The 12,700-nt window shown below is 40.2% G+C and overlaps 1 protein-coding gene across 5 annotated transcripts in view; it reads right to left on the bottom strand.

The window, feature by feature from the left end:
- LARGE1 (LARGE xylosyl- and glucuronyltransferase 1) overlaps positions 1-12,700 on the bottom strand; it is a 278,352-nt gene that overhangs the window by 94,272 nt on the left and 171,380 nt on the right. The gene's annotated exons all lie outside the window — the stretch shown is intronic.

Here is a 12,700-nt window from a genome sequence, read left to right as displayed (position 1 = left end):
TCTACCAAGGGATAAATTAAGACTAATCACATCTTGGGATAATGAAAATCAAATTTCTTCTACTTTAGAATCTGCCTTCCAAACTTCATTGTAAGAAATTTGCATTCCCATCTGCCTTCAGTGTGAAAGCCAGAGCAAGGTACCTTAGGACAATATATTCCAACCAAGTTAGTCCAGGCCTCACTCCAGCCCTGGCTCCATGCTCATCAGTACACAGATCCTGTTCAGGACTGAATCACCCAGCAGAACAAAGCTCATACACAGTCAAATGTGGGCACAGAAGACATTTCTATTGCATTAGCCAGAACATGATTTGGAGCTTGGGCTGACTTTAGGCTTACAGTGAAAAGACAGATGGTACCTGGCCCATGGTAAGGCTTCTCACAATAGTTAATCAATTAGTATTTTAGAACAAAAATTAATCACTGACTTTATACCAGATACCACTTAGTGCTAGGTAGCTATGGCATTTCCATCTCTAGTCTTTTATTTATTGTACCACTAAACAGTGACCTTCATCAGTAAGTCGGCACCTCATAATTTTCTACCTTTTGGGGAAAGGTTTTCTATCTTTTGGGGTAAGTACAGAACTGGCTCTCTGGAGAAGTGTGCCCCGCCATTTCAGAGAGTGTGTTCCAGCAAGAAACTGCAGATGGACCTCAGTGCTCTGTTAAAAACACATGCTGATGGGAAGACATAAAACAGGTTGTAAACCATAAGAAAGGTGAAAAACAAGGCAGCTCAAACACTGGTGTCACACCTTCAATGACAAAACAGCTCTGAAGCACATGAAGAACTCTTGTTACTGAAACATACTGATATTTAAGAGTCATTTTTGCTGCCCATGCTTACGTGGTACTAACTGTACTGGCTAGGGCAAGGTGATGCTGATTGTACATTCTGCATTGCCAATATCCTGACAGTCCCAGGGGAATCCTGTGGGTTAAGCCAAATCTGCTTTGTTATAGGGTTTGCAAAGAGCATACTGCAACCTGCAGCTCCTCCTTACCTTTGTTTCACTTTAAAAGGAAACCTCTCCAAATTCTCCTTCTGCACAGGTACATATTCCAGATCAGAGCTAGATTCCCCCTAACATGATTCCTGACACTGCAATCTTGCTTCTTTACCTAATTTTATCTCACAGAGCAATCTCAAACAAGTGAAGGGGAAAAAAAAAGAGTAGAAATTGAATTGCATGGTGGTCAGTATTCAGTAATTTAACTGAAACAGGTACTAATTTCAAGGTAGTACAGAAGTCCCTCTGAAGTCTGGCAACATTTTTTTCATAGAGTAGAAGTCAACATCAATGTTATAATGAGATGAAGGAATAGGAGAAACAAGTATTTACAACATTTAAGCTTTGATTTATTAAATTGAAAATTTTTGACTGGAAAAAGGATTTGAAGAAGAATTAGGAGGAAATCACGTCCAGTAAATCCTGTTTAGATTAGATGGAAGACATCTCATCTGGAAACTTCAAGATCAGGGAGGGTCTTTCTAATACAATGAAAATGAAGGGTAAGAAGCATTCTAGAGCGTCATTTCTCCGAACATGTTAGAGGGAGGCATTCAGAAAGCAGGCAGAATATCTTCCTTCCAACTACTCCCAGGGCTGAGTAATTCAGAGAGGAGGCCTGGAGAATTGAGGGTCAAATAAGAGGAAGTAATAGCAGACTTGTCTAGGCTTACAGAGGGGTCAGAAACCATAAAGCATAACAGTAAAGCAATTCCTGCTGTCTCCTTGACCTTGGCAAGGGGAATTCTTGCAAGATCTAGCTGGAAGCTTTTCTGTTCTTTCAAACATGCATATCAGGAGTAAAAAAATTTTTCATCATTGATGCAAATGATTACAGGAAACTGATAGACCTGTGCCTCCCTGTAAAAATAGTGATCAATAACAATCTCCACAGCTGTCTGACTATGCTTCTCTATCCTCTTTCCAAATAAGTTGTGTGGCTTGTCATAAGGCTATGAACCTGCAACAGTGTACTGTGCACTCTGTTTGCTGGGGTATGTATATGGTCTGCAATGGGTCTGTAACTTCAATTTGAAGTTTGATAGCAAAGACGCCCAGAAATCCATCACACCTTAGGAGAGCTGATAGGCTCCAGTGGTCCACTACTCCAGAGAGTTACACAATGACTAGATGGAGATGCAGATTAGTGGAAGGAAAAGCTCCATTACTATTCTTTTTGAAGCCAAGAGGCTCTGAAGAGCACAGCCATTAAAGGTATCACACAGGAAGCGGGAAAAGTCCTCAATACAGAGAGATCACAAACAATTTAGGGACTTGCCAGGTCCCAACCAGCACCCGAGGCTTGCAGGCTATCAGTATGCAGCTGGAGCCAGCTCTCAGCAGGAATCCCTCTCAGCTTTGTGAGAGGCTGCCTCATTCTGCAATTCTCACTTCAGCCTCCCAACAGTGTCATGGAGGGGCCCCATGCAGAGAACTTTAAAGAAGTTCCATAATTTCATTTCTACACCTATCACGGCAAGTTGTTTTTACACTAATTCCCTGGTACACAATTAAGGCCCTAACTCCTGTTTTGTTAGGGGTTTTTTGAGTATTTACTCATGTGGACTGATTACCCAGCCCTGCTTTAAGCTCAATACTTCTGACCTCCAAGTTAAGCAACAGGAATTTGTTTTTACTCTTTTTCTGTTCTCAGTCAACCATGACAGCAGAATTTCTTCCTGGGTTTAATCATATGCTTCATTTTTGTTGCTTATTATGTCATTCTGATACTTTCTGAAACCCCTGTAGTGTATTGTGATATACCTGCAAAAGGTCAGTATTAAATACATCACGTGAAGAAAAAAAAAGGATTCTCATAAAAACTGTCACCCACAACAGCACGTTTCTATGGTAATACAGGACTGCTTCGGGTTGTTATGGCAACTAAACCTTTAAAAGCAATAGCATAAAATCAAAGCAAAAAAAAAGCCCAGAAACAGAGATCACTGAGTCTCTTCTCAATTTTATAAATAATTCTCAATCCTCCTTCCCCACACAAAACCTAGACTGAATGTTGTGTGATTAAAATGCTTTAGGAAGATAAAAAACCACTTGGCTTCATGGCAATGGGTGTGTGCATCTTACCACTCTCTTAAATAAAACTGTGACTAGAGGTGCTTGTACATGAACAAACCCCTGGCACCACAGAGCAACAGAAACAAAAAGGTGGTGGTAGTGACAGTAGACTAATTGCTGACTGCAGTTAAGAGGGGATAGTAGAAGGGACAGGCCAAAATTACATTGAATTAAATGTTGTGTTAACTCCTTAATGTTACCATGTACTTCATTATTTCCCCAGCAAGTGTTTTTTTTTATAGTCAGATGTCACTGCCAAGAAAATGCAGAAAAATTGTAGATATGTGTGCTTGCCTCTATATAGCTTCACAGAAATTTACTGTGATATATGGTGTTCTTAAATAATCATAGATTTCAAGATATACCATCTTGACTAACTTGGGATGTGTTGTCACCTCTCCCTTTTCCTATCCCTTCTTCCTGCTCAGTATCCTTGCTCTATTCAATATCCACATTGCTTTCTCCTTTATCTACCAAATTATATTCACTTCTGATTACTACATTTGACAGAATTAAATGATCACGTGTGTGAAAATTCTTTTCTAAATCTAAGTTGAGGTGCCTCAAAACTGATTCCCCAGAAGAGCATCACTTTGCTGCCCTGCTTATGCACATCAGCCCTCGCGCACATCAGACCTGGCTGAGGTCACCCAACTCTTTTTACTTGTGACCCATAACAGGGGGTTAGAGTTAAAAGGAGAACGTATTTAAAGATTGCCCTTCCATCTATTCATATCTTTTTTTTAGTTAGTCAAGAAAATAAGCTGTAAGTGTAAAGCAGGAATGTTTATGTAAATCAGGGAATAGAGGAACTAGACTTTTTTACTGATAGAAGTCAGCAGCATCCTGTTCACTCCCATGTTTTATGAAGGTAGTTCTTATCAGAGGAGATGCACTCTTTCAGGATTTCAGGACACCAGTGTGACAACATTCAGATCATTATTTCTTAGTAGTATGGGAATGAGCATTAACCTCCAAATACTGTCAAACATTGGCGTCAATATTACTCTGCAGTAGGTGGGCAAAGCCCTAGAGAAGCCACTTTGCACCTGCAATAATGATATCCTGATGCACACAGAAAGAAAAAGTATTACTGTCTATTAAGCAGAACATGTGCAGGAAGACAATGCAATGAATTAATGAAATTCAGGAGATCCTGTGCCACTTTCAGAGGCGATGTGCATTTCAGTAAGTTGCTGTGAACATAAACTGGCAGACATTTAGTGCTGATGACAGAAGAGTGGTGGCATTGAGTCAGCCAAGGACAATTTTGAAACAGAAAAAGTATGATGGCTCACTTTGCTGTAGGGCTTCAGTCCTGCTCCAAGTCACACATCTCAGGAGGGCAGAAGCAGAAGCAGTAAGCATGTGCTAGATCCTCAGATGGTTCATGCTCTGACACATTTGTCAACAGCATCACTGAACGCTGTATCACCTCCTTTGCTATCCACCTCCACCTCTGTTCCCACCACACAAATTCTCTCAGTGTGTCAGAACAGCACTTACTTGACAGCTCTCCTAGTCCTTAAGCAGAGAAGAAAAAACCACTGCATCCCCAAACATAGATGTAAGTGGCTTCAGGATTTCACTTTGTTGTGCCAGCAGTTAATGGTTTTCAAGGATCTGTTCTGCTGACATGTTCATTCCCAGCTCCAGAATGAATCCCAGAACCACACACACCAGAAGCAGCTGACACAGGGTTTGTGTTACATCAAAGCAGGAATACCATCAGCTTAGATCTTGAGATCCTTTTAAATATTTAGGCAGTGCAAAGGAAAAATAAACTGGCCTTGCTTTTCACCAGAAAATGTCTAATGTGCATCACTTTTACTGATACGAACTTGGGCAAAATTTACTGCAACTGTGGATTTTGCACTGAAGATCCAAATTATTTTCAGGACTATGAATTTCACAGTGACTAAATGCAGGAAATAAAATACAAATACAGAAAAGCTGTGGGGACAAAAAAAATGTTGTCCCCAAGTTGTACTGTACGTTTATCAATCACCTTTTGGTTCGCATGTAGGACTAGGTCAGAATTCTTTTTGTTGTTAGCAGTATGTCAAAGGACAAAAAATATTTACATTTAGGAGTCACAGGGAGTAATGCTCCTCTGTTTAATTGAACTGCTTGGCCCATGCTAAATACAGCTAGAGATTACTGCAAAGAACAGGGAGTGGAGCAATCTCCAAATTCAAGTAAAATAAAGACACTTGAGAGATGCAGAGTGAAATGGCCCATTACAGACCAAGCTAATTTTTTTCCTTTTAGCATGCTTGGATTAAAATAATGCATTCAAACATCCCTGATTCTCTAGATTAACTGGAAAAAAGAAGCATGTGGAGATTCTACTTTTCCCACAAAACTGGACTGATTACTGATCTCATTTACATGTCTGATTTCTAATTCATGTAGCTGTTCCCAGGTTTTGCTCACGGTACATTTGTACACAGTCTTAGGGCAGTTCTGTAATAAATTGGTTTAATTTTGTACACACATTTCCCTCTTCCCTGGCTGTGCAGAGAGCAATACCATGCACTCACCCTGCTGATGGGATAATCATGCCATTGACCTCTGGGCAATATGTTCTACCTTACAGCTTGAACCTGAGAGATATTCTCTACACCACTTTACCCTATGTAAATTCATGCGCTGCCAAGGACAATATTACAGGCATAATTTGCAGCATGAAACCAAAAAGGTGAAACCTTGAATGAGAGCTTTGTAATTGGAAATGGGGCCTGAGGTCCTTAAAAATATGGATTGCTAATGCAGAACAAGGTAGGTTCAGAGAATGTGCCTGGTTTGGAGAGGGAGAAAACAGAATATCAAGTTATTACAGTGCACGTCACAGAGAGCAGTGAAAAGTGTATGTGCTTGATAGATTGCACGTGATTAGAATGAGAGCCTTAGGCAGGGAAATCTAGCTATTAAATACCATTCTTTCTTTAGTCCTATTAATACAACTATCAAACTCTAGAGTAAACTTCATTTGTTAGGTGAATGACCCATGTGTCTCTTCTGCCTGGCTTTTTCCCACATGCAGAAGTTACTTATCATTACACATTAATAACTTGTGGGCAGACTGCTACTCCCTCCATATTCACTGCCAGCTCATGCTTTACTGTCACCAAGGGAATGCAGAGTGACTGGCCAGAGAGATTAGTACTTGGGCTTAATTTGTGTGCTTCACCCAACAAGACAGGCCAACAATAACGTTTGGGTTTTTTTTAATAGCACTCTAAACAAAATATAATTAAATAAGTTGTAAATTTACAGGGCAGGGGTACTGAATGCACCAGAAAGGAAGCAGAAGAATGTGAACAGACTATAGGAGAAAGCAATCAACCTAAAACATTTATTGGTGGACAGCAACTCCTGATTGATGTCTCCTTTTTAGTTTGGATGGGGAAGTTATTATTTTCCTCCTTGGTTTCTTCCCACCCCTTGTTCTCATATATTTTCCTTTTAGCACAGCCTACTGGCATCTCATTCCCAGAAATACATTTTCCTCTGCCAATAACAAACATGCAAAGCAGAAATGCTCCTTTTCCAAGTCTGCACCCTGTGGGAGCTGCATTTTCTAGCTTCTGAGGAGGCATAGCTTCTGCTAGTCAAGGGAGATGGGGATATGCACTTTGCTCCTTTGATGCCATGCTCTGCCCTGATTTCTCTTAATAAATATTTGCAAGGCAGTTCAAAAAAGTTCTGGGTCCATTCTCCACAGCTGGAGTACTGGAGATCAATAGAATTAAAGTCTCTTTAAATCCTGAAGAAAGAGCTCAGAAGAGAAACTGTTTTTTTTGCTTTAACACTGTGTGAGTCATACAATGTTTAGTTTGGATGTTTGATACATCATAGCATCTAAGCCAAAAAGACAGCTGTAGAATGAGTGGCAGGTTAACAAAGACTGGAGAACAATAATGTGGAAAAAGCACTGGACTGAGGTTGAGAAGGTAAAAAGAAGTCCTCAAAATTACAGTGTTACCAACAAGATTTTATTACAAATCTTGTAGCATGTGGAGAGCTTTTATTCTGAAAACTCCAGTTGTGGTATCAAAAGAGGACAGAAAATATCAGTTTTCATTTATAATTAAAACATCCCTATGCCCCATGGGAAAAAGTTTGAAAACATGACCAAAGGGTATCCATTGGAAATCAGAAGGGAAAAATAAAGAACTCAAATCTTTTATTTTATTTTACAATTTACCCCACCATGAGTTATACCCTATTTCTATGCATGGTTGACCTTTCACCTCTAAATATTTCTGCCTGATGGCAGAAACAGACAAAGAACCATTCAGCTAAAATAGAACTACAGATGTTTCAGAAACTGCAGCCATTCTATTTTGGCAGCAATTCATAATCAGAATTTTCTGATTATGTCCCTTGTCACATTAAAATCCATAAACTAGAATGTGCACATGCTGATCCATATAATAAACTCTCTCCCTTGGAGCCCATTTACTGAGGTCAACCTCCTCACATACTGGCTTCTCAATAAAGGAATATCACAGCAAAGCAAACTGCAATTAGAGGGGGAAAAAAAAAGAAAAAAGAAGGAGAGCTTCTATCCACTCAGCTCATCTGACAAGTGTGGAGAGAGAGAAGTGTTTTTCCCGAGACCCACAGAATCAGCAAGTCCCACCTCTTTGTCTGATCCCCTCCTAGTTACAGTCACCAAAATTAACCCCCAATCACAGTTAGAAACTTGTCTTTTCCCCCCAAATATCCTAACCCCTTAGTTTCTTTCTCTCTTCACCAAAATAAATCAGTATTCTCCTATACTTTCACACACAGATGATGACAGCATTGAGACACCGGATAACAACACCCCTTAATATTTCTATCAGCTATAGCCAAATAATAGAATTCTTTATCAATGAAGCTTCAAAGACTCTGTAGCAAAAAAGAAGAATGCAACACAATATAAGAATCAAGAATAGAAATTCTTAAGCAGATAGAGCCTCCACAGGGACCTTTTCAAAGAGAAACTGTATTTCATTTGTGTAATAACCCTAGGATGAGCTATGCACTGTAGTCTAACCGATAAATACTTACACAAATCTTTCAGAAGCTAACAGATGTTTCTTTTATGAGCAAAGACAAGTGCCATTCGGCCTTTTTAGACACTTATAAAAATTCAGATAATTTTAAGCTGTTTTAATAGCTGCCTGACAATTTTATTAATGCACTCTGCTACAATATGACCCTGTTTCCATCACAAAAAGACTGACTCATACTATGGATTTTTATACACAGGTGCATGTTACTAATGCCTTCCTCTTGATTAGTAAGAAAAGAAAGTGTGTTTTACTGACCAGAAGAAACAGAAAAATCTCTGCAGGATTTAACATGAACATTGTGTCAGCCCACAGAGATCCTGTCTCAAAATCATCTGGAAGCTTTAATGATTTACTCAGCGTAAACTGACAGACTTAAGTACAAAACCTGCCCAGAATCAATTCTGTGGCTCAAATCCTGCCTTGAGCCATAGGTGTCAATGAATTTTAAATTTTAATCTTGGCAACAACTGAGTATTTTACATCATCACAAGAACAGCACACCTATAAAAAGCACAATCATTGCAGGAGAGTCAAGGGCTATGACAGGTATAGTTTATTAAAACAGGACTTCACTGATAGAGCCAAATTCAGGAAAATTTATACAGCACCTGCTGACTCTGCCTGCCTCTCACCAGTGTCATCAGCATCTCACTTTCTGGCATGCTAAATTCACATACAAATGAAAAGTTCTGCATGCACGTAACATTACAACTTTATGTATAATGTTTCTTGTAGGAATATAATTGCTAAAATCCCTACACAAGATGCTTAAATTTGTGAGGGTTATGATTTTTCTCTTTTTTATTTGTTTGTTTGTTTGCTCTTTTTCCTGAAGAAGCTGCAAAAATAGTACGAACCTAGACTGTTACCTCAGGCTTTTTGCAGAGCAATATGCCAAAGCACCCACATGCTGAGTGTTTGCAAATTTTAAGTTTGGGATTGACTATGTGCCAGTCCCCCTTCAGCTCTGGGCACTTGATCCTGCACCAAAATCACTGCTGACCTTTTCTGGTATTTATGATGTCAGTATGGATTTTTATCATTATTTGAGCTTCTGACACAAAGCAAACAGCTTCTATAGCATGTTTTTATTCATGCAAAGTATGAACATGTGAATCTCAGTATTCCTATCAAGTTTGCCATTTTTCCTTCTTGTATGCTTGGTTAATGGAGGTCACCTTTCCAGGGAAGACTTGCACAAATGAACACCAGTGGTAGCTTATATTCTCTGGGTGACTTATGAGTAGAGTTATTTGAAATGCACTAGTTGGGTGTTACCCAGTCTCTGTTGTTTAAAAGTACTTAAAATATTCATCGTATCAGCTAGCTGGATTGTGAGGCTAACATGCAGTAGTAGTAAGACATCACTGTTCAATAAAGCCTCTGAGTTTTGACATGTACTTAGAAATATCATAATGCCCTTTGATGTAGCATTCAATTTAACACAGCGCTCCTCAACACTGATCTCTGCAGGGATTATTCAGGTCTCATTTGTGAGTCCCAGCTGTGACTCATGCAAAGCAATATCCTAAAGGAACAAGGCAGACACAGGAATTGCCACCTGACAACGTAAAGCAGGAAGAGAGTCTCTTGCTACTTACATGTGGAGCACCCAGCACACAGAGACTGTGACCCAGACTGAAACTGCAACTTGTAAGACATATAACTATGATTGCTGTTGTAGTCAGGTCCCAAATAAATTCAATCCTGAGAATCCATATTTAACACCCAGTAAAATGAAAAATCAGAACCTTGGAAAAAAAAACCCCCACATTGTAGGACCAAAAGTTTGGGTGAGCAAGAATTATAAAACACTTAGCAGTTGTGGCCTTTAAAAGAACTTTAAGATTGATGGCACAGAACATAGCTTGGGACTAATTTTTTTTCTCAGAAGAATTTGCACAGTTTCTGCAACAAAAACATATTGGTTACTAATCCTTGTTGTCTGAAACACTCTGCAGCACTTCATCCAAGAATACACCACGGTCCACAGTCCCACACTTTTGCCCTTAGGCTAGGTACTTTCTCAAGTTTAGAACTGTCAAAATCTAGTGAAAGATGAATAGGAGACATAATCAGTGTCAACTAAGTCACAGAAAACATGCATGACAGGTTATCTTCATCAGACTGGCTGCAGACTCAAACCTTTGAAGTCAATATTTTGGAGGTATATCTCAGTCCTAAAAGAAAACATTCTACCTATCTATAAGAGCAATGGAGAATTAGGCTAAAGCAGAAATGCCCCAATCCCAGCTGAAAAGCTGAATATGACTCTTGAAATTTAAGTTACGGGTTCCCAAAGACATATTTATGCATAGAGATTGAAGTTTGTATATACAACAATTATTAATTATACAACCCCCCCACTGGCTCCTAAGAGAAACTGTTAAATGGTATATTGGTTGAGACACTGTTTCAGGCTACCAAAGAGAGGTGTGAATTTCTCCCAAAGCCTAAGGTTGCTGCTTCAAAGACGGGATTTTTAAATTTCTACACTCTACTACAGAACAGTTGGATCACTTATTGTAAGGGCATATGCAAAGAGCTTATCAGGAAAGGGCAGAAGAGCAATAATTTACAAAGAAATCCTACTGCCTTTTTTCCATCTACAGAGTGAATTGAGAACCTTTACCACCTGAAATATTAAATTACTATGTAAGGGTCTGATCTTTTCAGCAACTCTTAAGATAACTGGAATAAGAACCTTTGCAGAACAAGGACTTTGGGTATTGCAGGTGCTGTTTAAAACATACTGTAGGCCCTTCTACACAGCAAATCAGACCTGGTTAAATTACAAGACAGTCCTGAATGCTTCTTCCAAGCATGGTGTCTGAGAAAAAAGGAATCTGAGCTACTGGTCTCCCTTTATCAGTGTTTTTGCTGGGAAGAAAAGTCTTCCCAGGCCAGAAAGAATCACAGACTCTAGCACCTTCACTCTATGTGTGGCTGCAATTTGGGAAAGGCTGTGCTGGACTGCCTCATCAGTTATGTTGCAGAAACCTGGAGACAGAAGTTCTTGCCTTTCCTGCACTGATGTGAAAAATTGTTTAATTTGCACAAAAAGCATCCTGGCATAGGCAAGTTTATAATGGTGCCTTCTAGCCAGCAACTGGTTGTTAGAACATTTCTAGAAGGAGACCCAGTGGGTCTAAAGCTGCCCTCCTAACTGGGGCTGGGTGTAACAACAGGTTCCTTTGGAGACTAGCATTTCCCTTCATAGGAGTTTTATTGTACTTTTGTTTATGCATTATTTCAACAAACATTCTAGACTGCCCCCAAGAAATCCTCACAAACTTACCCGGGACATCTGGAAGAGAAACAAGGAAGAGATGAAAACATTACTTTAGTAAAATGTCCTTTGGAGGAATATTTGGGGCTCGTGACATGAGACAATCTTTTAGTCTTTTGTAATGCAGGCAGGAGAAATAAAAAGACACTTAGGAAAAATTGAGACTCACCACAGAACTAAGCCAAACTTCTACAAAGCAGTAAAAGAGTATCGGTATCTCTCCAAATTACTTGCCCTTCCTTCCATTTCCATTGAATGATAGAACAATACAATCATTTAGGTTGAGAAAGACCTTTACATCCTACCACCAAAGTAACACTACCAAGTCCACCCCATTAAACCTTGTCCCTATGTGCCACATCTACACAGCTTTTAAATGCAGCCAGGGATGGTGACAACTTCCTGGGCAGTGTGTTCCAATGCTTGTCAAGCCTTTCTGTTAAGAAATTTTCTGCTGCCCTTCTCTGGACATGCTCCAGCACCTCAATGTCATTCTTGCAGAGAGAGGCCCAGAGATGAACATGGGACTTGATGTGTGGCCTCACCAGTGCTGAGAACAGAGGGACAATCCCTGCCTGGGTCCTGCTGGCCACACCATTGCTGATACAGGCCAGGATGCCATTGGCTTTCTTGGCCACCTGGGCCCACACTGGCTCATGTTCAGCTACTGCTGACCAGCACCCACAGATCCTTTCCCACTGGACAGTTTTCCAGCCATTTGGCCCCAAACCTGTAGTGCTGCATAGCGTTGTTGTGACCCGAGTGCAGGACGTGGCACTTTGCCTTGTTGAAACTCACAGAACTGACCTTAGCCCATTGACTCAGCCTGTTCAGATCCTTCCTGTCCAGAGATTTCCTGCCCTCCAACAGATCAACACTCCCACTCAACTTGGTGTTAACCCGATCCCCTTGTCCAGATTATTGACAAAGATATTAAATCAAACTGGCCCCAATACTGGGCCCTGGGAGACACCATCAGTGACTGGCTTACAAATGTATTTAGCTCCATTCACCACCACTCTCTTGCCCCAGCCATCCAGCCAGTTTTTTATCCAGAGAACACATCTAAGCCATGGGAAGCCAGTTTCTGTGAGAATGCTGTGGGAAACTATGTCAAAGGCTTTACTGAAGTTTAGGTAGACAACATGCACAGCCTTTCCCTCATCCACTAAGGAGAGCCACCTTTATCACTGAAGGAGATCAGGTGGGTCAAGAAGGACCTGCCTTCCACAAACCCACGCTGACAGGCCTGGT

Source organism: Passer domesticus, chromosome 5 (genome assembly GCF_036417665.1).
Source record: "Passer domesticus isolate bPasDom1 chromosome 5, bPasDom1.hap1, whole genome shotgun sequence".
Lineage (NCBI taxonomy): Eukaryota > Metazoa > Chordata > Aves > Passeriformes > Passeridae > Passer > Passer domesticus.
The sequence above is the reverse complement of the archived record's forward strand: the minus strand, read 5'-3'. Positions and strand labels throughout refer to the sequence as shown.